This window comes from Strix uralensis, chromosome 1 (assembly GCF_047716275.1).
Source record: "Strix uralensis isolate ZFMK-TIS-50842 chromosome 1, bStrUra1, whole genome shotgun sequence".
Taxonomy (NCBI): domain Eukaryota; kingdom Metazoa; phylum Chordata; class Aves; order Strigiformes; family Strigidae; genus Strix; species Strix uralensis.
Window position 1 is genome coordinate 109,911,797 of NC_133972.1, and position 24,070 is coordinate 109,935,866.

The window sequence follows — 24,070 nt, forward strand, 5'->3', positions numbered from 1 at the left end:
GTAGGACATCTTTGAACACATTTAACAGCATTTCCTCAATCTTGTGAGTGGAAGAAGAAGCAGCAGGCTGCCCCTACAAAGCTCAACATCCATGGGGTCTACATAGACAGGAAACCTCCCTCATGGCCTCTGTCCTGCTTTGTAGCACCTGTATCCTCTGGCAGAAGACAACTGGTGTATATGGTGGTCTGAAAGTGATTGCATAAATGAGAGATTTACATTTGAGTGATTTAGCCTGTTGGATGACCTGTGCTCAAAATGTCTTCATAGGCTTGGTTTACATGGAAGGAGGAAGAGAGAGGAAGGAGAGGGGTAAGATGAAGGTGTGGATTTTCTATATGGGTGTGTTTTCTGGTTAGTGGGAGGGTTGGGGACCATAGAGGTTTCTAGCAGAAATCCTGCCACCAGAGACTGGAAAGGCAATGCGCTTCATCAGCTGGCAGAGGACAAACTGACCAGAAGTTCTCTCCAAAGCACTCCTCTGACTCCGGGGAATGTCTCTTGTTACACCAAACTAGCTGGAGGCATACAGGGATAAGTAACTAGTAACCCTGCACTGTGACAAGACACCAGAGACATTCTTCACATGAGGTGACACAGTCTAGATACAAGGAGATGGGGCATGTAGATCTTATCTAGTCTTCCCATGATCTTCCAGGAACATTTTGGGCTTACCTAATGGTGTGTAATAAAAACAGCTTAGAAATGAGAAAAGAAGTGGAAACCTCAGGAAATTAGAGAGGAAGGAAGGACATGGCTAGCCAGGGTTAGGCTGTAGTGTGCTGGAAAAGCAGCAAGGGGGATGTATATTCAAGAGAAACAGAAGAGGCACATGATTTTGACAAGCCTAATTTTGCCTTTACTGAGGCCAAGAGCTGCAGGATCAGAGGGCTTTCACCTGCATTGTCTCCTTGCCATGATCTTCTCAGGCTGATGGAACCCAAACTACTCTGAGGGGCTGGAAACAAAATATGTTTGTACTTGCCACTGCTCCAAATGCAGAACAGCAGAATAACAAGATATGTTGACATGCACCTACTACTTGTTAGTTGTAATTTAGTCATGTTTATAGCTGAAACACTGAAAATTTCTTGATAAGACTTGCAACAAGGTTGAAAATATGAGAGAACTGTTGTTCACAAATATCTCAAGATATACCTTGAGGATTCAAGTGGTGTATAGTGCTGATTACACTGGGATGAACATCAGCGAGACTTTGGGCACAATTTCTCTAGTACCACATAGCTTTTTGAAACTGATTTCACACTGTCTACATTTTAGATTTTCTTAAAGTTTGTGTATCTTGCATACAGGGTTAGAAACACTAGAAGTGTAGAAGTGGACTGCTGGGCACACATAGCCAAACCGGCACACTAAAAAAGTAAGAAATGTTCTTACATTTAGTTCTACAGTGTAGCCTCTAGCTGTTATAAATCAATGAAGGATGGGAAAAGGAAGGAACAGTCTTTCACAAGTGTCTTATGGGAAAAGTGGTAAAATAGTAAACATGGTTTTGCCTGGAAAAGGTTTTCTTTTTGTATATTGTCTAGTCCAACATGAATTTTCATGCACAAACATGGCTGGGAAGCAGATAACCATATATTGACTTGCACAGTTGGTATGTTATGTGCATCAAAAGAAAAAGAAAAAAGCCAGCAACCATCACTAAACATCCTCCCAAAACCCTGCTATTTAAAAGTAACATGAATTGTATGTATACACAGGTCATACAGTTCCTTCTTCTCATCAGTCTCTTTGTCTTTCAGTGCCCAGCCAACCCCAAATTTCAGGTACCTACTTGTCCCCTTGATGTAAATAAAGCAATCATTCTTCAAGGCTGATTTATTGTTTTGTGAGAGGATAGACTATATCACATTAAAAGGAGAACTTCAAGAGGTTTCCCTTTCCCCTTGATCTCTGTCTTTGATTTCACAGGAAGGAAACATTAACCTGGTCTGTCCCAGGAATGAGTAAGAGGTCCTAGGAACATCTTCAAGGGTTTCCATGGTACTTCCTGGCAAATATATTGCCTATGTAGTTGAATTATCTCTGCTTGCGCCGCTTAGGAATTAATGTTCTCTGATACAGTTTTTGTTGTTTTGCTATTGCCAAACTCAAAAAGTCAGGAAGCCTACAAAAATAGTATATATTTTGGGTATTACCTTGACTACCAACTAAAAGATACTAGAGAAAATAGATTGTTTACCTTAATCCCTAGTTGCATGCAAAACAAATATACAGTCAATTATTATAGAATTCTTAGAAAGTGGACTTCAAGTATACAATCAGAGAAAATTCAGAGCTATTCATAAGCAAATATTTAATGCAACTTGAGCTTTCTGATTTTTTTAATTTTGACTTTGATGTTGCTTTGCTAATCTTGCTAGAAGCGTGGAATTATTATTTAAGTGCCTGTCTAGGTGCTTAGTAAAATCAAGCATGATATTTTTGATTAGTGCAAGTTAAGATTTCTACCTTCAGTAGTACTGCAGACAGCAGTGAATCAGGGTTATGTTAGACTAGTCCTAAGGTTAGTTTTGCAGTGTAAAATATTTCATTTACATGCTCTGGTTTTAAAGGTAGCATTTCTGAGTGATGGAAACCGGTACTGTAGTACAGCCTTGCTATAATATCTGGGATATTGTACTTTGGGGAATGAACCAGAAGCCCTGAGCGCTGACACAACGATTGAACACATGATCTTATATTTACAGTATAGTATCTCATTTTTAATAGAATTTATCCAGCAAAATATTCCAAACAAGGTGCTGATATCTTGCCTTTCTGAAGGCTAGTGTTTGAAACAGGTCTGTCAGTTTAGCTTTCTGCTTCAACTGGATACTCGCGATGTGATTTTTGGTAGGTTACCTACCTAAATTCCTTCTTTCGCTATACTCCTCCCTGTTTTTAAAATGCATGTCATTACTGGTCTCTTGAATGGTTATTGTTCAAAACAAAAGATATTGTAGTTCTGGAGGGAGATTATGTAATAGCTACTTTGGTAATCCCTTTTTACTACTTTGATAGGAATTCACAACAGTTGTGCACTTGCACAAAATCCCTAGTTGCTCTACAATCTTCTTTTTTTTCCTAAACAATGGATTTATAAGTGCTGGTCCTCTATATCCTAGCCCTCCCAAAATAGAGCCCCCTCCAGGAGAAATTCTCATGCGTGGGGAAATTCCAGTTTACAGATGGTAAATCTCTCCTGTGGTCCAGGGGGAGACAGGGGAGACAAAAATAGTTATTAGTGTTGGAAATGTATAAAAATAAAGATAAGCTAAAGAGGGAAGACAGAACCACACTGAATACCAGGGTGAGGTCCTGAGAACTCCATGCTAAATTAAGCAATTCACAAAACATTTATGGTTCCTTTTAGGAACCAAGAATTTGTCAAGTGTTATGAAGCAGCAAGCAGCCAGCATTAGACAGAAAATGTCCTTAGACAAAAGTACTGATGCTAGCCAAAAATCTGTGCAGGAGTTATTCCTAATGTTATTTTTTTTCCTAGTGATTTGGCTGTAGACTTGCAAGTTTCTTTTTGTGCAGGGAAAGAAATAAAGCTTTTGAATTTGTACCCAGAATGCTCCTTCACTGAAGTATAGAAATGTTTTTCCAATTTGCAACTATACCAAAATAATTTGAGAAACTCTGTGTGCCATTGGCAATGCTACTAGAATAAAGACTTTATGTACCTTGTGGAGGTGTTTTACCTGTGCCATGGTCTGCAGTTGGATCCCTGGGAAATAACATCTATTAAGGTTTCTGTAGACTAAAGTATACATGCACCTGTTTGGCCATTTATTGAACATCATAAGGGCCACTTCATGTTGTTTTACAGAAGGTTTTGGTGATGAACCTTGCAGACAAAGAAAGATCACCTGGTACAAGAAGACTTTCAGTGGCACATATTTAACCTGAATTTTGCTGTTCTGCAGCCTACCTGAAGCGATGCAGGTGAAGGAAAGAAAATGTTACAGCAAGCTCTAAATTTCTCTGCAGTGAAAAATTTCAGATCCTGTCTTCCACTCACATCAAAATATTGCTGATCAATCAAAGTACATCACTTTGGAAAGATCACATCTTTTTATAACAACTTTTCCTTTTGCTACTTTTGTATTGAAAAACACAAGCTTGCAACACACAAAAAAATCCAAAAGGATTCATTTGGAAGATATCCAAACAGTACATTTTTCTTCATTGCTGGAACTTTTGTCTTCGTTTTTCTCTGAAACAAAATTTTGGCAAAACTCCATGTAAGTTTCCAAAGCATCTTACTTTGGACACTTTTGATTTTTCCTTTGAAAAATTATTCCATCAGAAGTATTTCCAGACAGTTGTAATGGCAATACTCTCCATGTTTTTGACCGCTTGGTCTCCACACTCATTTTCAGGAAAATAGGTACACTTTCTTTAAAAAAAAAATTTTAGTGTTAGTAATAACAATATTGGCTATAATAATAACATAGAGTAACATAATATATTAAGGGGGATGTACAGAATTTGCTGTTGTAATGGCATAGCGATATATGTGTATTCTTTCCATTGTTCATCTGGAAAAAACAGAATACAAGTTTCAAGTGACTCCCCTGAGAACAGTGCAACCCACACCAGGGCATCACAGCCTTATTCCAAGTTCATACAGACTTGTGTTGTGTCCTCTACTATGTCTATATTTCCATAATGGAAAACCATCCTGGTATTCTTTGACAACAGTGTGGAGTAATAGAGGAAATGGAGAAAAATAGTCTTGAATCTAGTGACATTGGGTAGATGCAACACAGCTCATTAAGGCTTTTTAATGTGCTAGTTAAAAAAAATAATTTGTGGACTGTATGTTAGACTTACCCAAATTGGAAAAATACAAAGTTATTTTTTAAGCAACCTAAGTAGAATTGTGAAATTGAAATAGATTGACAAATACTTGTAATTAGAATTAAAAATCTTCAGATTTTACATCTATTTAGAAGATACTTAAAAGAAGATTGTGTCAGCATTTTGAAATAAGCAGAACTTGGATGACTTACAAGCTGTAGCATGAAAAACAAAATCAAAAATATGCTTTAGAATGATATAATAAAACTTCAGTGCATGTTCACCCAGAAGGTCCCAAAATGTGCCTTTTAACCTTTTCAGTATAGAGCATGCTACTCAAATTTTGGTATATTTTTTTCCTTTTTTTTTCCTCTTCCCGACTACTCTTAAAATGGAGCAAGAAAGGCGTGAGCTGCATATTCAAGTTGACAGTGATAAAACATTTATTTCTTACCTTTCATGACACTATATAGTAGACAGGTAAAAGATGGATTTTATGTTTTACGAAGTTTAATTTGTTCTGAAAAATGAAACAATATAAAATTATGTCTGTGACTTTTTCATATAAGGCAACTATGAAATTCTTTGTGATTTCTCAATTTTTTCTTAAGAAGTATATGAACCTTTCTGTATGATTCTGTCAAACCTCTATTACTTTTTCTATAAATATCTATACTTGCATTAACCATATTTTTTGTAGCCAAAATTATAACTATTTAAAGCTGAAAAGATAAGACATGTTTGTAATTGTGTAGTTAAATTATTTTCATCAGCTATTGCTAGTTTTGCTAAAGATTTTTTTTTCTTTCAGGTTTCTTTAAGACAGATTTTTAAAAATGTCTTTAAAGACATAACAGAGTTTATATATAGTTTTGGCTGAAGAACAAAGTATTTTGATTTGTAAATAAGACTTCATGAGAGTTGTGGGGCTATTGTTTCTTGTCTCCATTCTCTTTCAGGGATGGGCTTCCCAGATATTCAGTATTTCTCACCGATGCACTGAAGCCAAAGACATACACCGTGTGTTGCTTTCCAGTTTATTGCCTTTGCACTGTTCTAGAGGAAAGGTCATAATGACTTTCTGGGGGTGAAAACTGTCTGCAGCATGGACCAGTGGAAGAGAATGAGAGCAAGCAATGTTTGAATTATATATATATGCATATTGGCAGCATAGGAGTAGTTCCACATCAGCATGTTTTGAATTTTGGTAGAAAATTTTAGTATTTGAATTGACACTAAAGGGAAACTCATTTTCCTGGAAAATGCTGATTGGAGAAGCACTTTTTAATGTGCTCTATTCAGGACTTAAGCCAGAGGGTTGTTTGCTGTGTTCAGAAAACATCTTTAAATAATGTTCTACTTTGTAGAATATTTCAGCTGTCCAGGGCAGGCTCTACAGTTTACAGCTCAGTTTCGTAATGCCCTGAGGTTCCAGCTGAACTGACTCAACATAACATGCCTACCTTCCCTATTTAGTCTGACAACTGGGTTTAATGTATGTAACCAAACCCACAGGATTGTGGAAAAGCCTTCATCATAGATGGCATCTCCACACCGACTTCTTTTCCCACATTTGTTGTATCCCCTTCAGAGAGTATCTTGCCTGGAAGCTGAGATATCATGAGGAAAAGTCTTTTTGTCCTGAAGAACACTGTGGTCCTTTGGTAACTGATTCATGCTTCATGAAAACAAAAATGATCTGTCCCAGATTGATTCTATTTTTTTTTTTTCTTGCAACCAATATCTAATTTTAAAACAACTGTATCCAGATTTAATTACTGCTTTCCATTACTGTTGTGCATTGAAGGTATGGCTAGGGCCACAGTAATTTATGGAAGATCTGTTCATTTGTGTCTTCTTGGTCTTCTGAGGAGGGTAAAATCAGATTCAAAGAAGTCTGGTTAGAATCAGTGACTCAAACAGTAGTATACACTGCAACAGAACTGTGGCACAACCTACAGCTGACTGAGTCATCCCCAGAAAGATGTTTGCATGATATGCATGATTTTTTTTTTAAATGTGAGCCCTCTTTATGACATTTTGAGAATTATGAATCAGATCTAATTAATAACCTTGAATAAGCTGCCAGTTGAGACAAATCCAAAAAACAGAGCCTCAAGATTTTAATCTCAACCAGTTTGTGTAACACTATGCAGTGCAGATGAAGGAATTGATCATAAAGAAATGACTGTGTAGTCAGGAGGGATTTTTACCCCTATTTGTCCTGCAGCTTATTTTAGAACTGAGTTTTAGTCAGTCATTAAATTGATCAATCTATTATGCTACTTTCTGTCCCAGTTGCTTGATATTAGTAGTTCTGTCTACTTCACTTACAGCTTGTTTTTCTTTAATCACAACTTTAACTGACTGATTTATCTGTATGTCTGTTGAAGGTGTGAAATAGTCACATACCCCCATATCCAAAAGAGACAAGTTTATAAAAACATTTTAGAATTCCATTTTGGTGTGTGGGGGATCATGGAGATGTTTCTTACTTTCTTAATAAATAGATTTTTAAAATACTTTTTAAAAATTCTGAAACCTCTGCATACCCTTCTGGAGAGTTCTTTTCTATGCAGACAGAAGTCATGCTGCACTTGATTCTCTCATCTATTTTTTGGCCTAAGATTGCTTTTAGACACATGTCATGGTTGGAATTTTTTTCTGCCTAAGCAGCTGAATTTACAAAGCTCATCCTTTTCTTGGGTGCATCCATTTTAAATGCCCAAATGCAGTCAGCTTGTGCCTGATTCTTCAGCACAGCTAAGCTCCGGAAACTTTCAGCTCAACTTATGAGTCCTTAAGACAAAAATCAGATGGCAGATCTCAACCTACTTTCATGATTGTCTCTGGAATTTTGGCTTAGTTTGTATAGCACCATTTAATGCTTCCCGGATTTCAGATGGAAATATCGCAAACCTCTTCTTAGTATCCTTATGCTATTCCCCATGAGGCTTGTCCACGAAGGATCTTGGATGCCTTCCTTGTCCAAAGTTGTTCAAGAATCCTAGGCAAAGCTGTGCTTGATGCTTTACCATGGCACTGGTGCTTGTGTTGCTTTAGAGTAGGATGGATGCTTTTAGTAACAAATATGCAGATCATGCCACTTTCTATCTCCTCTTGATCCCAAGAAACTAGGAGTGGAAGAGAAGTTCACTTCATTCTTTGTTTATAAACACACCAGAATCTAAGTGCTTTTGATCCTTCAGAATTGTGCTCTAATATAAGACAAATGCAAATTCATGCATTTTGAATTCTGAATACAAATTAAGAGTTAGATTTTGCATGGATTCTATGTTCTTTTAAAGTGACATTAAAATGAAAAAATAAGTATCAGATTACATGGACCCTGGAAAACAAATTTAATGGAGAAATATGGTGGTTTAGGAAAGCATTGATATCCTTCAGCTGAAGAGAGCATCTCCCTTTCTGTAGATTGTGCCATCATGCACATGCTCTGGAGATGTAAAGCTGGAATGTCTTTTGCTTTTGTGTCATTTTTAGATACAGTCTGTAGTATCACTTCTTGCCATTCTTTTGTTTGTTGCATTATAATAGTGTGCACAATAATACTGACCGAACAAGCCACTGCAAACTTTCCATGTGTAAATGTTTGTAATTATATATTTGTAAATGATCGAGCAGAATTACACCTTGAATTAAGAAATCTTCTCTTTACATAGCAAATTCTAAATAGACAGAGTGAGACCATTAAGAATGGAGTTATTTGCTGTATTTTGCTTGGATATTCCTGCTGCAGAAACATTTTTTAAATGAGAATTTTATTCACAGTGATGCTTATTTTCAATTATTTTAAAACAACACATTAAAAAGTTTTGTAATTGAGAAAATAACTTGACTGAATTTTCACATTTGATTACTGACCACTGCTGAGAAGCCAAGTTTCCTCCATTTGCTGTAAGTAGATGAAAGCATGACACCCGGGACTTTGGCTCTTTGTCCCAACAAATAACTCATATTCATTCTGAGATAAAATGTTCCCTTTAGTCCTCATCTAATTACTAAATAGATTCAGTAGCCTAAAATCTTCAATCAAATCCTAACCTTAAGCCTTCATATAATTTTTCCTTCAGTTAATATCCTGCCCAAACAAGAGCTATTTATTAGAAAGATCTCTCTGGTTTAATCGGTTATATTAACGTTAATAAAAGTAGGGTATAGACCCTGTCCCATGCTAATTGAACATCTAACATTCTCCTAGTGGTCTCATGGTTGTAAACAGCATATATGTACTTTGGTTACCACTGCATCTGCAGCTATGTCAGCTATATGTAGTGTCTTGGCATGGCAAAAATAAATTACAGTCTGTCAGCATTTCTTTGCATTTAATTAGAAATTCTGTGGGAACTTCTGTTGATTCAAAATTTGAATTTAGGACATATATATGAGATAACCAAATTAAGGGTGTTCATGATCTTACCAGTTTCTCTCATACTTTGTGGGAAGGATGGCTTATCTCAAGTTTGTAAATTTACTTGCCCATTCTCACTGTGTAATTTTAATATAAGTGGTGTGAACAGTTAATACACGAGATATGTTGAAATTTAGTACAAGAGTTTTGCATAAGTCCCATGATACTGGGCACTTACTAGTGCATGTGTCACCACTGTAGCAAACAATGCATCACCATTTCTCTCTATTCGCAATAATTATTATGCATAATAAAGCTGCTGCCCTACTTTCCTTCTTTTCTATATTCCTCGAAAATATTCTCTATGTGAGGCCACCAGACAGGTATGTTTTTTTTCTTTTTTCTCTTTCTTGGTTTCTTGTACAGGACCAAGAAACTTGTGCTTAAGGAAGGATCACAAAAATAGGGAGAAGTCCAACAGGAAGATTGTATTTTAATCCAGCAATCCATAAAGAAATTAAATCTCTTGGGAGAAAGAAACATTCAATTTTAAAGTCAAAATTCTAACAGAAGATTTAAAGTTTGAAATAATAGATTTTTAAAGCTAAGCTGAGAAATGATTGAAAACTAGGGTGCTTAAAGCTTCTTAGACCTCTCTCTGCCATCTATCTTATCTTCACCTCAACAAGTTTGTGAAACATGAATACTTAAGATATCTAAACTCCTATGTCTAAGCAAAAATATGGGAAAAGGAGTGTCTAGAACTCCAGCTGCCAAAATCCATCTCTCTTCATAATCAGGTATCAGTCCGGAGCACAGTGTGGAGACAGCTCTAGTGATCCTGGTGGGTGAACTGCTTATGGCCACTGAGCAGAGGAAGACGTGTATGTTACTGTTGCTTGATCTATCAACAGCCTTCAACACCACTAGTCTCTTGAGTGCAGCTGATTCACTTACAGGACCTGGCAGGGCTGGATGTGCAGCTCGGAGCTGGTTCTGCATGTTGCTCTTGGACAGATAACAGAAGACCCTCCCTTGTGGTATATGTAGTTTTCAATCCGCTACTCTATCTTTTTCAACATCTTTGTGGGATCTATCATCGAGAGCATGCACACACAGCTGCCTGTCTGCTTTTGCAGAGGCAGTCAGTATTACTGCCCAGATGTCCCAGTGCTGTAAGAAATAAATACATGGTTGAAAAGAAGCAGAATTCAGCTTTTTGTGGATAAGATAAGGTGAGGTTGGCAGGGAAAGGCAATACTTCAAAGAACTCAACTTTTATTGAGGGCTTTTCCCCACTGATCGTCAGCATGATGCACAGACCCAAGCTTCAGCTGGGAGTGCCATCAGTCATAGGTACACAGGTGGCAATGTTGAGGAAGATCTTTTCAGGCTAGCAAGAAGTGTATGCCCATTTGCCTTGAGTGACGGACTAATTTCAGTGATCTGCCTGTTAGCTGTCTCCATCTTACAGCACTTTAGTTCATTTTGTTGTGGGCCAACTATGAACAGCCCATGGAAAGTATATCAAAATGCTGCAATCTATCCTGTAGAAAAAGGAGGCCAAAGTGAAAATGTCACACAGTCGTTACACATGGCTTTGACTTCTCTTTTGATGCTTCATTCTTCCAAACCAGCCTGGCATTTGCAGCATTTGAAAGATAGTCCTGTGCCGACTATGGTGAGGATGCTGCAGATGATAGACCTTAAGAGTATTTGTCTTGGAGATGGATGAATGTTCTTATCCATAGAAAATCTTCACCACCAAGGGCCAAGAAAATCTTCTGTCTCATCCCTGTCTCACAGACTTTAAGACTAAAGTAAGATATTTGGAGTAGTTTTCCCACTGTGGAAGTAGCAGAAAAATTTCATTTTACAATGAATGTCATGAGCAAGAAACTGCATGAGCAAATCAAACACTTCTTGAAAAAAGAAAAGGAGTGCTTTTGTTCACACCAAAATATTAATTTGAAACTTGATTCTGTGATGGTAATAATATGCTATAAAATCCAAGACGGGAATAATTAAAAACCACAATTAACAATGGTGCAGACCTCAAAAAAGGAGAGATACAACAATAGTAATTTTGAATAATAGTTTTAAAATGACAAAAATCAATGAATACTAATATGTGTAGTAAAAAAACCTCAACTGAATTAGCTGACAAAAAATGAACAAACGGCAACACGCCATGGCTGCAGAAAAGCTTTCATAGAAAGTAAACCAGTGAGAATACAAATGAGAAACTGCTGGCACATGTTCTGTGTAAAGAATAAATGAAGTATCCCAAACTGCGTCAATTATTAAAACTAAAGGCTCAAACTTTGACATATGATCTAGAAATCATAAATAACACTTTCAAAGAGCAGTGTCAGACACTCTAATCTTCCAAGTTGCTTTAAACAGGAGATAAAGTTTGTAAACAAAAGAACTTTATTGAAACTTTCACCACATCAAAGTCTAATCTAAGACTTAATAAGAAATAATAAATGCTGTTAAAGTCTAACAGTGGGGAAAGTAACGTGCTTAGATGAGCTGCCAGTAAACATTCAGTAAGAAATCATACATACAAAACCAAACTGTTACTGGAAGTGTTTAACTGAACATTTGAATCAAACAGTCTGTTATTACGCAACTCGACAATCCCAGTGAACTGTTTTTCCTATCTATCTGCAGCATTGGATATTGGCCTTAATCATCGGGCTACATTTATTTACCAGTGCTGAAATACACTCCTGCGTGCAAAGTGCACATGCAGGCACTCAAATCTCTAGTAAGCCTTAAGTGAAGGTTTAAAGGGGAGCAGACACTTGCTGAGATGCTTCTTCAGCTCATTGCAAATGATTTCCACATATATCAGTCTGGATTATTTCCACTGTGCTTCACTGAGGATGATTCAGAGTTTTGTGTTTATTCACCAAGAGACTTTGATAATATAGGTTTGTCCATTCAACTTTGTCCATTCAAGTTTGGACTCATTAAAATGGAAATACTTGTTGACTGTTCTTATAAAAAAAAAAAAACCCAAAACCCCAAAAAAACCCCAGACCCTCACATTCTTCATTTTAGAAAGACCTTCATAAAAATTGGATTAAAAATATTGAGTAATATCCTGACCAAGTCTGTACATACTAGCAATTTAAACTCGCCCTTTTTAAAATGACACTAGGGAGCTAGACAAGGCTGTCCATTATCCTCTTTTCTTTTTGCAATTGTAATTGAACCTTTAGTCTTATTTTTCAGCAACTAAGAATTGCTTCAAGGAATGAAAATTGGAAACTCCATAAATTTGGGTACATTGTATGCAGATGACATATTGATTTGCTCCTGTAATCCTATTCATAATCTGCCTATAATCCTACAAACAATGGATTGGTTTTACATTACCTTTGGCTTCTTTGCAGCTACAGTGATAAAACCTGTTTTCTTAAAATGAACACGCAGTTGCAGAACCTACCTGACCAAAGTATGATCAGATGAGACAGGATTCTGCTAGATACCTAGAGATAATCACATGTAAAGCTAGCATCCACATATAACTAAAAAACTCACTTCCCTAAATAGAGCACGAATTGCTTCACGTATGATGTCCTTAATTTTCTTCAAACTTCTTTTGAACTATAAACCCAATGAATATGATAAATCCTGTCTTTTTGCTTCTCTATTTCAGTACCTTTCTCTCCTAGCTCTATATTTTTCCTTTATTATTTTAATATTTTCCCTTACTTTGTACAAATGAAATATTTGAGGTCTGTTTCTTAAGCTTTGTAATTGCTGTTAGAAAAGCTGGGTCAACTTCAAAACATTTAGAGTTATTTCATATTAAAATTTTTGGTTCATTATACTTTGGATGGCTGTAGCTGCAGAACGGAGATACTATTGCTGTAGTACATGTTATACATAGTAAGAAATTATAATGACAAAACCTGTATGCTGAAATTACTGGTAGCTATCTGAGACAAAATCCCCTAGTTCTGGAGATGACTGGAAAAATGTAATGTATTTTTCTCTACTTATTCCTTAAGCAATTCTCAGAGTAAATTCTTAGATCTCTGTCTAATTATTTGAAAGAGTTTGAAAGATTGGAACAGATACCCAAAATTTGGTGATGCTTTTCAAAGTCCAAATATCACATATGTCAAGGTGTTTGGCAATTAGACCAGTCTGGCCCATTGTTTTGCTGTCAAACAACATTAAATGTGAAATTTTCATCTGATCATCATACAAGCAGATTACATAATGTTACATTAGAAAAGGATTGTTGCACAGATGTATTGACAAAGTATTCCTTTTCTACTAATTAACTCTCAAATTAGATTATTTTAGCAAAAACTGAGTTAAAAATGAAGCTTTAATTTTTAGAACAGGTTTGCTCTGTTTGGAATAAGATTCAGTAGTGACTCATTCCAAATATATATTGATTTTCTTTAATATGTTACACAGGTTATAATTAACTCTTCAAAGAATAGCTTCGTTTCAGACAAATTCGTCATTTACCTGTCATAAAATATACATACCATAAAACACTAGTGTGTGACAGAGTATCCTAAATTAGCTACTTGAAAAGGAGAGTGACAAAATGGAAAATTGACACAAATGGCTTCTGCTCCCAGGTTTTTAATTTAGTATCAGCTGGACTACCTACCCGCTTTTTACTAATTGCGCTCACACACGAATATAGTACTACTTTCTTCTGAATATATCACAAAGAAAGTGAGCAAGCAAAGTTTTCTATCAGAGAAACTAAAATCAGCATCACATTAAAAAAGCTGGAAAGCTCTAATGTTCATTTTCAGCTTTCACAGTTTCCATAATATAGGTGATTATTTCCATACACAGGACACTCTTTGTTTCAGTCCTCTGTGCTTTATTCTATTTATCTGGTAGTGTAAATCTAGTGAAGACTACATTGTAGGTAATAAGGGTGTAAAATGAACCAAAGTCAAAATCAGGTAGTGCATATCCAATATGATACTGAAGACAGATAAAGCCAGAATGATGCTGTTTTTATCAGTTAACCATTAATGTATATTCCCAACAGACAGGCAGATGGGCTGTTCACGTTGCATTTAACTTTTTCTTGAAATAAAAAGTACGGTCAAGGACAGATGACTTGAAGTACCACTAGTGTAAACAATAATGTATCGATAATAATGAACAGCAGAATCCCAGAAGCCATGGAAAATGGGATGACTTCCTTTGACAGTTATAGGGAGATACCTACATTTTAATTGTATCTCTTCTTAAGATAATCTGAGCCACTTCTAAACTTTCTGCACTTGCTCTTTTAATGAGCTTGCAGGTGGCTGGGACCGAATTCTTGTGGCCAGTCAAGATATGCAGACTGAAGCAAAACCATTTTGTCTTGAGATTCTTCGGTCTTCTAGTGAGATGAGGGTGGTAGCAACTGAACTATCTGGTCTTCTTTATGAAATGGTTTGGCTTTATTTTCTCAGTACTACATGGTCAAATGGAAATACAGTTTGAGCCATCTCACACCAGGAAAGGCTACAGAATGGAAATATACATTCTGGAATTTTTGCCTTGTCTGTGTATCTTGTGCATAGATAGCAGCCTCCAGGGCTGTTACAACATCCCTTCTATGTACAGATGTGGTCTTATATGTGCCTAAATGCAAAGAGAAAAACCCCTTTACTAGTTTATGTATCAGGTTTCTTTCTTACTAGAATTTGGTGCAAACATCAGATTAAAAGTGCAGATGAACTAGTTATGATTAGCTTCTCTGCTTACTGGGAGAAATCCATAAACATGAATTCTGGGGAATTTATCACTTCGTGTTGATAAATTTTAGTGGCTGTTGTTATTTTGAATGAGCTGGAATTGCTGGATTTTTTTCTTTTCTCCTTGGAAGGGCTATGATTTCCAGCATACAGAAAGTCACAGTAGTTGATTTGAGATGTTACACATACATACTTTCTGTGGTAAGTTATGAGCCCAAGTGTACTGAGCGCACTAGCAGATGTAAATTAACATTTTTTTACCACTATGGAGGTTTAGATGTCCAAGCACATTCCCACAGCCCTGTTTAATGCAAAATCACTATTAAAACCAATAACAACTGTATGAGATTTCACCGAGTGTGACATCTAGTCTACGTCCAAGTAGATGATGCAATAGTTAAACAGCCACTTGTGATTTATTATGTGTACAAAACTTATGGAGAACTCTCAGCAAAATGCTCATTGGTAAGTCATGCTACTTCAATCTGGTTTGTTCATTACGTCTGCTCCTGCCTCGATGGGTTAAATTAACTTGCTATATAATCATGACCATGCTGTAGTTTGGAATTAAGTTCGAGTGAGCTCTTTTCAACAGTTGAAATAATTTCACAGGCTCCATTATCAAAATTTTCCTCTGCAAGGGTAGTGTTTTATGTGTCTCCTGAGTGTCCTATAAACTCCCAGTATTAATAGTGTGTTAGTGGTGATATTGATGCGTGATAGCATGGATACTGCATGTGCTGTTGCAACGCTTTAAGACTGTAAACCATTTTTAGCAGTGTTCTTTGCAAGGCTAAGTCTTGATAGTGTAATATAGCACTGCTAATTATATTGATCTAATTAATCTAATTAAATTGCAGCTAGATATGTTGTACATGTCATTTGTCTATATTAACATTATGTAAACCTATTCTGCTTGTCTGTGCATTTTTTATACAATGCTTCTTTAGCATTTGACCAGGAAAGTGATTGTATGCCTCCTGACTCTCATACTGGTGAGAAAGAGATGTGGTGATCAGGTGGTTTATGAGATGAGGAAAGCCTGACTGTTTTCTAAATCTGGTTTTGTTTGAAGAGACAAAGGATTTTCTCTTCCTGCAGCTTAGAAAATGTCTTCTCTGCTTCCTTGCTTGCTTACACTGCCTTTGACAAAAACACACCTTCATTTTTCAGAATTTCTATGCATCACTTTCAACATGTAAATAACAGACCAACGGGTCCAGAGTCACTTTTGCTGGAGCAAGGGAAACATAACTGCACTGCTTCAGTATTTCTTACGTGGAAGAGAATGAGTAGAGGGAAAATTCACTCTTAAGGGAGCAGGTAGCTTCCTCCTGCTGTTCCCCACTGCCGTTAGTTCTGCCTTCCACCAGTCACTCCAGAGGAGATGCCTCAGTGAGGAGGCCAGCAGTTGATGAAACAGCAAATCTTTGACTTTGTTGGCCATGGCCTCTTCTTGTGTAGCAAAGGCTCTTTTCGTAGTTGTACTTATCCATTGTGGTTCTAGCAATGAAGGGTAATGTAAGCAGATGGTATCTCTACCCTCCTCCTAACACAGGACACACACTTGAATGTCATCCAAACTCACCCTTCTCCTGGGTTTTCTTTTATCATCAATTAAATCAAAGCAAATATTCCTTCGGCATGAGCTGGCTTTCCAGACTTTGCATAGTTTTTGCTGCTTGTCTTTAATTCAGAGACACACCATCACCTTCTATGATCCCTGTCTGGCATTAGGAAGACTCACTTGCTTCAGTTGCTATTCTGAGTTCGCTGTGTCACTCTGCAGAGTCATGGCAGACTGCGCCACATTAAAGGAAGAATGTGACTATTTTCTTCCACGTCAGCCTCCTGCAGCAATTAGTGTTGTCCCTGCTTAGTTAGCCAAATCAGCTGAATGCTAAAAATATACAACAGTGGGCAGGTTAGGAGCCTGAAGGATGTTTTCAACCGTCTTGATATTAGATTTATTTGGTTGGGGGTTTTTTTAAGTAAAATAAGTAAGATAAAAATGCTTTATTTGTCTTTAATTATAACGTGGGATTATTTTAAAACTCTGCAGTGGATATTTTAGGCCAGGTTTTGCTGCTGCTTATATGGAGAAGTGAACGATCCTCCTTTCTGCATCTGATCACTGTCTTGTTGTTGATGAAATTGGCCTCACATTTCTCATGTCAAGAAAGCAGAGTGACAGAGGGAAGGGGACGAAGAAAGATATTTTTTAAATCTCATTTTCTTTTGTGCAGTGTAAGAAGTGCTAATTTCTTCAGTTTACTCTTGCTAATGGCATTAGTTAATGTAAAACATTTAAACCCAATTTTCAACTCTGATTAATATACCTAGCTAGCTATGGTTATAATTATTTTCCAAGTGAAACAGTTTTCAATTTCCAAAGAAATTTAGTCAGGAAATCCACCTGGTGTTGGTAATCTAAAAAGATTCTAGAAAGATGCCTTGTTTACTATGCTTGGACAAGAAAGAGGTAGTATAAATTCTTTTGTGTTATCTCCCTTTCTCTAGGTGGCATAGGGCAGACTCCACAAGTCAGAGAATTTAAAATTGGAAGTCTTGCACAGGTGGCTTTTTCCCCCTTTGCTGTAAGGTATTTTAGACAATGTAAAAGCCATATGCACAGCAAAGAAGGTAGCCATACTCCTACAGTTTATCTGTATGTGGTGCGTATGTATTGAATATGTGATGGGGGACTGGAATTTGCTGTTTAAGGCTTTCGCTCAGGCTGACACATGGCAGACATATCAGAAGTAGTGTAAAAGAGGAAGACATGAAAGATGAAGAGCTCTGTAGATGACCTGTTGAAGTCAATAGAAACACCCCCAATGATATCAGTAGACTGGGAATCAGGCCCTCTTAGAGAGAGGGACAGCATTAATATTTCTGAGAAAGTGAAATCCTGGGGGTCTGCAGAAGAGAAAAACAACAACAAGCCTGAAGGGACTTTGGAGTAGAGCCAGCAGAAGCTGCTGTCATCTCTATCCTGCTGTCCTTTCTTGAACTTGGCACAATCAGCTGATCTGCATGAATGTGATGTTTTTATGGCACTGGTTATAATTGGTAGTGATAGCAGCATGACTGAACAAGACAGCACATTGTATCAAAACAGGTTGAAGGGAGGATGGGATTCAGTTATAAAATCTTAAAACTCATTTAATCAGAGCATTTTTTTTGCTAATCAGAATATTTTCTGTGAATCTTGGAAATTGCAGACTCTGATCACAAACCAGAGAGTATGAGAGGGTCTCATTCATAAGTGCTTTATCTTCTCAGGAACAAGTCGATAAGCCTTTATTGTTTAATTTTTCTTTCTTGGGAACTGGGCAGCTGACATTTTTTCAAAGTCCCTTAATTTGTAGGGGACTTTGTGGGAGTCACAAAACCCCATTAACCGTATTTTTCATCTGGCTTTAGGAGGAATATATTTTAAAATGGTAAAAGAAAAAGACTTTGAACAGCTTCTGATAACTCACAGTTTAAGCATGGCTATAAAAAGAAAATGAAAAGGCAATTAAAAATGGAATATTTCTTTCTTCAGTCTCCCCCCCCCCCCCCCCAACTGTAATTTGTCACTATTTCTTGTAGGCAGGGAGAAGGATGAGGCTAGAGAAGACCATTTAGCACTGTAAAGCTGGCTGCTATAAAACACCATAACTTGACATTAAAGTGGGGGACTAATTTTTTAAAATCTGTATCATCCCCCCCCAAAGTCCTAAACAGTTTTTTTTTTTCAAAATTGGGAAAGAAATGAAAAGAAATTCAGTAATGTCTCAGCAATACTAGCTGTAGTCAGTGAGGGTAATAATAGGCCATGTTTCTTCAGATTCAGTTCTTGTCTATCAGTACCTAGAAATCCCCTCACAATGTGTGAGAAACCTACACAGATATATGTCCCAGAGGATCAACAAAAGTGGTCTTGAACCACTTGCAGTGTCCATATTTGTGCATGCAAACTGACATTTGTGTTTCTATAAATTCTTTAGTGAATAGATGTCAGGAGTTTCTCCAGTCTCTGGTCTGCAGAGGGCAGGATTGCTCAGGTGGGTTTCACTGCTGACTCCTGAGCTGCCCCAGACAGAGTCACATCTGCCAAGAGGGAAGAGGTTGTTTTGTGCTGACTGTACCCATCCTTACAGAAATTACAGCTCTGCTAGGGGAGAAGCAGCTGCACCCAGACGAAGGAGGACCTACGTCTGTACCCCTTGCCTCAGCAGAATGATAACAGGGGCTGGTTTCCACACCAGAGCAGTATGGACAGAAGGTCCCAGGTTTTATTGACTGGCTTTTCCAGACGTATTGTGAGATCTGCCTGGATGTTTTGGGTGAAATAAATATTTGTATGCTGCTAAGCAAACGTAAAATAGTATCATTATTTAAAAGGGTGCTGAAAGACATTGACACTCTCTTTTGTGTGTATACATGTAAAGTTGTACTTATTTATCACACATGTTTATAAAACAGCCACCACTATATCATCCAAGCTCAAGTTTTGTGAAAAGTTCACAAGTCCATATTTCACATGAGCCATATGTTGAGCTGAAGGCACATAATTTACAAACCTTTTAAGCGATTGTGTTACCAACAATTCACATTTCTGCTCTCAAGATAAAGTCCCAGCCCATTCCATCTGATCAACATCTTATTCTTCAAGCAGGTGTCATGGTTTCTGAATTTTGTCCAGATGGCAGCTGATGTGGAATGAGAGACTGAGTGAATAAAATCAAATGCTGTGAGAAGAGCCGGTGAGCCTTTGCTCCTCGTGTTACTGCTAGTGACAATAGATTTAATGCAGCCATTGTTCATGATCTGTGAGTTTATTAGAGCTAAATGGTTAGGATTATCTCATCAAATTATAACAATCAGAAAAAGTGATTGAAAATACCCCCTTAAATATATTGCATTTGATTCTAGTTCATCAGCATTTTGCAGTTCATGTCTTTCGGTGGTATGCATGTATACATATATCTGTTCATGTCCAGAGCTGCTTCAGCATTCATTCTTCCCGATATACCTTTGATCTGTTGAAAAGCAACAGCAAAGCTTGTAGACATAATACTGAGCGTAATGCAAGTTTCAGTATATGTGTGTGCAAAAAAAAGATCGGTCTTGTGGGCTGTCTCAGGGCATGTGTAACTGCTAATTGGACCTGCGAGGGTCAGCAATTACTTCCAAGCAATTCAGGCCCCCTGGCAGAGTCACCTTTATCCATAAGGCAGCTCCCGGAGCTGCACACCATAGCAGAGCAGGAGCCCTATGAGCACAGGGCAGAGGGAAGTGGTGCTGCGCCCTCTCTGCGGGGGATCTGCAGCCCTTCCCCATCCACCTGCATGTGGGACAGGACCCTGCCGGCAGATACCCAGCACCATCTGTTAAATAATTATGAAACCGTGCTGTATGCACCTCCATACTGCTAGTGTTAGGTTTGATCTGCCCATCAGTTGTACTGGGATCCCGGGTATAAATGCTGTTCACTTGGAGCTGAGCAGCCTAGAAAGCAAGATGTCGGGAGTTACCTGGCGCTCTCCATCTCCATTTCTATCACCTGGGTGTTTGCCTCCAGAAAAATCCGTATCTTTGAGTTGCCTCTCAAAGAGGCTCTTATTATGACACTGGTGGGCAGAGCCCTTCACAATTTGTAAAATAACCTGCTGCCATGTCAGATTAGGTTATGTGCCATCAAATTATTTAAATCTTCACAGTTACATTTGTTCTACAGAAGTGCGTGCTCTCTCTCTTGAGACTGGCATTTATGCACCTTTACGAATACTTTCCTTTCAGGCCATTCTTTTTTTTTTTTTTTTTTTAGTTTTTAAAATTTTTTTTAGTGGCAAAATCAGAGCTCAGAGCTCTTTTTAAGACCACAAAAAAGAGAGGTGATGCTTTGTGTACATTTTGTTTTTTCTGTCCAACGACTCTAATGTCAAAATTGCTACAACCTTCCAAGAGAAATGCTAAATCATAATGTGGTAAGAAAGGCACCCTCGACAGGTCTGCGAATGACAGCTCTATAATTTCAGCATTATTTGAATACAATGTAGAAGTGCCTTATATGTTTAAGCAGCTTCATTTTACATCTGCTTTTTAGAATAATTGATTCATACTTGTCTGCACAGGATTTCAATAGTACTTCTCTTCTTTCTTAGTGTCTTTGTCTATCCTTTTCTTTTTTCTTTTTTTTTTTTTTTGTTAATTCACTTGAATTTTTTTTCTATAATATTTATTTTACCAGTGAGAAGATGTGAGGGTCAGGCTGAGCATGTGTTAGACTGAGCTGCAGTGGAACGAGTCGGCATTACCTCTGTGCTCATTGCAGCCGTAGAGCAGAATGACTTGAATTACATGTGGATTTTTTCCTGCCTACTTTCATACATATGCTAACATGCACTGCTTTATTTGTGGCTCAAAAATTGCCATTACTATTTCTGAGTCCTGAGGCATATTTGATCTGTTTTAATATTTCTAAATTATTTTTGCCATTGTTGCTTAAGTCTGTGTGGGTTGTTTGGAGTCCTCAAAAAACCTTCCATTGCTTCCTAAGGACAATTTTTCATCAGATGATGGGGGCTTTGAATCCTACTAAACCAAAAAAGTTTATAGTCCTATATTTTTTGCCGTGGTGTTTCTGCACCATTGAACTGACAGCTGAGATCCTACCCCGTTTCCTCTGTGCCTGATGTCAGATGCAGCCAGTGAAAGAGTAAAGGCAGAAGTATAGACTGGGAAAAACAATATATTTTGCAGAGTGACCACTACAGCTAAAGCTTTGTGTCATATGTCAGAAATCTGCAAGACCTGGCTGATCTCCATGGAGGCAGCTTTGCTTCTTGTGGCATGCCCAAGGAACCTATGCCTTGCTACTCTGACACCAAGCCACATTTGTAGCCTCTGTGGCCAGTGCCATACCACCAGCAGCACTCAGGAAAATCAACTAAGGGCTGTGTTTCATGTCAGGGCTGCATGTGGACTCGGTGTGGGGTGGGATTCACCCCCACATTGCTGCATGCAAACACCAGGAGCCAGTTGTGTCTGGACCCGAAGGGGACCCTTCTCTCTGCATGCCCCACAGTGGTTTCCCAAGGCTGGAAGGATGTGAGGCAGGTGTCGTGCAAACCACTGCAAATCGGGAGTGTTTCCACAAAAGGTACTGGCTTTAAAATTCATGAGCCCATGAAAAATTAGGTCAAAACTAGTCTTTCTCCTTTGCTTTTTTCACTGTGAAAGCATGCTACTTTCCTCAGTTAGTGGATACTGAGCCAGATGTGAAGAAATGCAATTGGAAGGGAGAAAGATTTGGAATTACAAAGAGGGAAAATTTTTTCCGAAAAGCATTGATAAATACAGTATAATGAGCTGTTAGCCTACGAGCCCTATCCTCTTTATAAAAAATGTTGTAGTTATTTAGTGATACCACTTCTTATTGGAGGCGCTATTATAAACTAAAAGACAGCCTGTTCTCAGCCTCAGTCTTTCCAATCAATAAATATATTTACAATAAAATAAAATTTAAAAGTATGCTTTAAAAACAATTCCTAAATGCTGGGCTAACACAGCTCTTCTCCCATCACATACTTGCACACTGGTGACTCTCTTACAGCTGGCTGTGGCGCGCCCCCTTACTGCTCTGTGATGGGGAAACCATGAGCTGTTGTGTACCCGAATTGCCAACCAAGTGGTGCCCTCCACCTGTGGAGCTGGGCTTGCTGCTCCTCAGAGGAGGCAGGCTGTGCCAGTCAGTAGTATGACCACACCACCAGAGGTGAAGTCTCTTTGCTTCATTTAATAAGACATAATGACACTTCTTTTTTGAATGAAAAGTTTGCAGAGAATCCAAAAAGATATCAAATCAATGTTCTTCAACATTTAGCTTCAATTTCAAAACTTCCTTTTTCTGATATTTTTGTCCGTAACTGTACAGGCTGTATGATTTCTCTCTTTTGAGGTATTCTGCCTGTATTGATGCATTATTTTAGTGTTCTCAGCAGGAATTAATACAATGTTTGAAATGCTGGTTGTATCTTTGTACCACCTTTCCTCTCCCCCTTGTGTTTGCTGTCATGGAGGGCATCATGAAAGTGCTGGGAAAACCTCCTGGGGAGTGGGCGCATGTGCAGGTGAATGTTTCACAAAATGTGAAATTGTATGTGAAATTCCTGATCAGATTATCTGTAAGGAGAAGTGTGTGAAGACTGAGTCAGTTTGCAGCCCAGATAGTGCAGAATGGGCAGTGTCAAACCTTTGAGGTCAGCCTAGGTATCGAATTCTGGTTTTGTGTGAAACAAAGAGCTCTTCAGACAGTGTCATAGCATATAAGGCTTATAGATAGATAGAACTGAAGGGAATAGGTAATAACCATAAAACAGTATTATGAAAATATCAACCATAATTAGTGATAATGGGTTACTCTCTTAATTAAATACATTAAAGTATGGATGCAGAGTTTTAATGCATGGATGCTTTTGTCCAAGAGCATATGTGTGTTTGTATACTGATGTAACATTGATGTATAACTGACGCATTAAATATGCATCGAAGGATGAATACTGTGCCCTAATGTTAAATGGGTCTCTTTAGTGCTGTGTAGTTGTATAAATATATGGAAGAAGATAGTCCCTGCCCCCAAATTTCCCATCTGAAAAGTGTAGAAAACTTAACTGTACACATGCTTAGGGTAGCTCAAGCTTGTAACTGGGATATGTCAGGTTAAGTCATACCTGTGGGCACTCTGCTCATACTGCTGAAGAACCTGAATGCTGGTGGGATATCTCCACTCCTTATTAATCCAGGAAACACAGCCTCGCAATTAGAATTCAGGTTCCCCATTCTGATTTTGGTGTCAGCAGCTCAGGGGGTTATGTGGTCCTGTTCCTCTTTCTTCTGTCTTCAGCAGAAGCTCTGTTGCTCTCCTCCTTTTTAGTGATGGAAGAAACCTCATTTCCTGACCTCCAGCGCTCCGTTTCAGATGTGTCATTAAATAATCTGAGTCCTCTGAGTAGTTAGATGGTTATGAGGGGATTAGATTATGATTAGTACCAGGAAGGGGGAAGTGCTGAAACACATCTCTAAGTCACACGTTTACCCTAGTAAGTGTCTATGCCATCACCTTTCCTGTTGGTGCTGGGGACCTGTCATG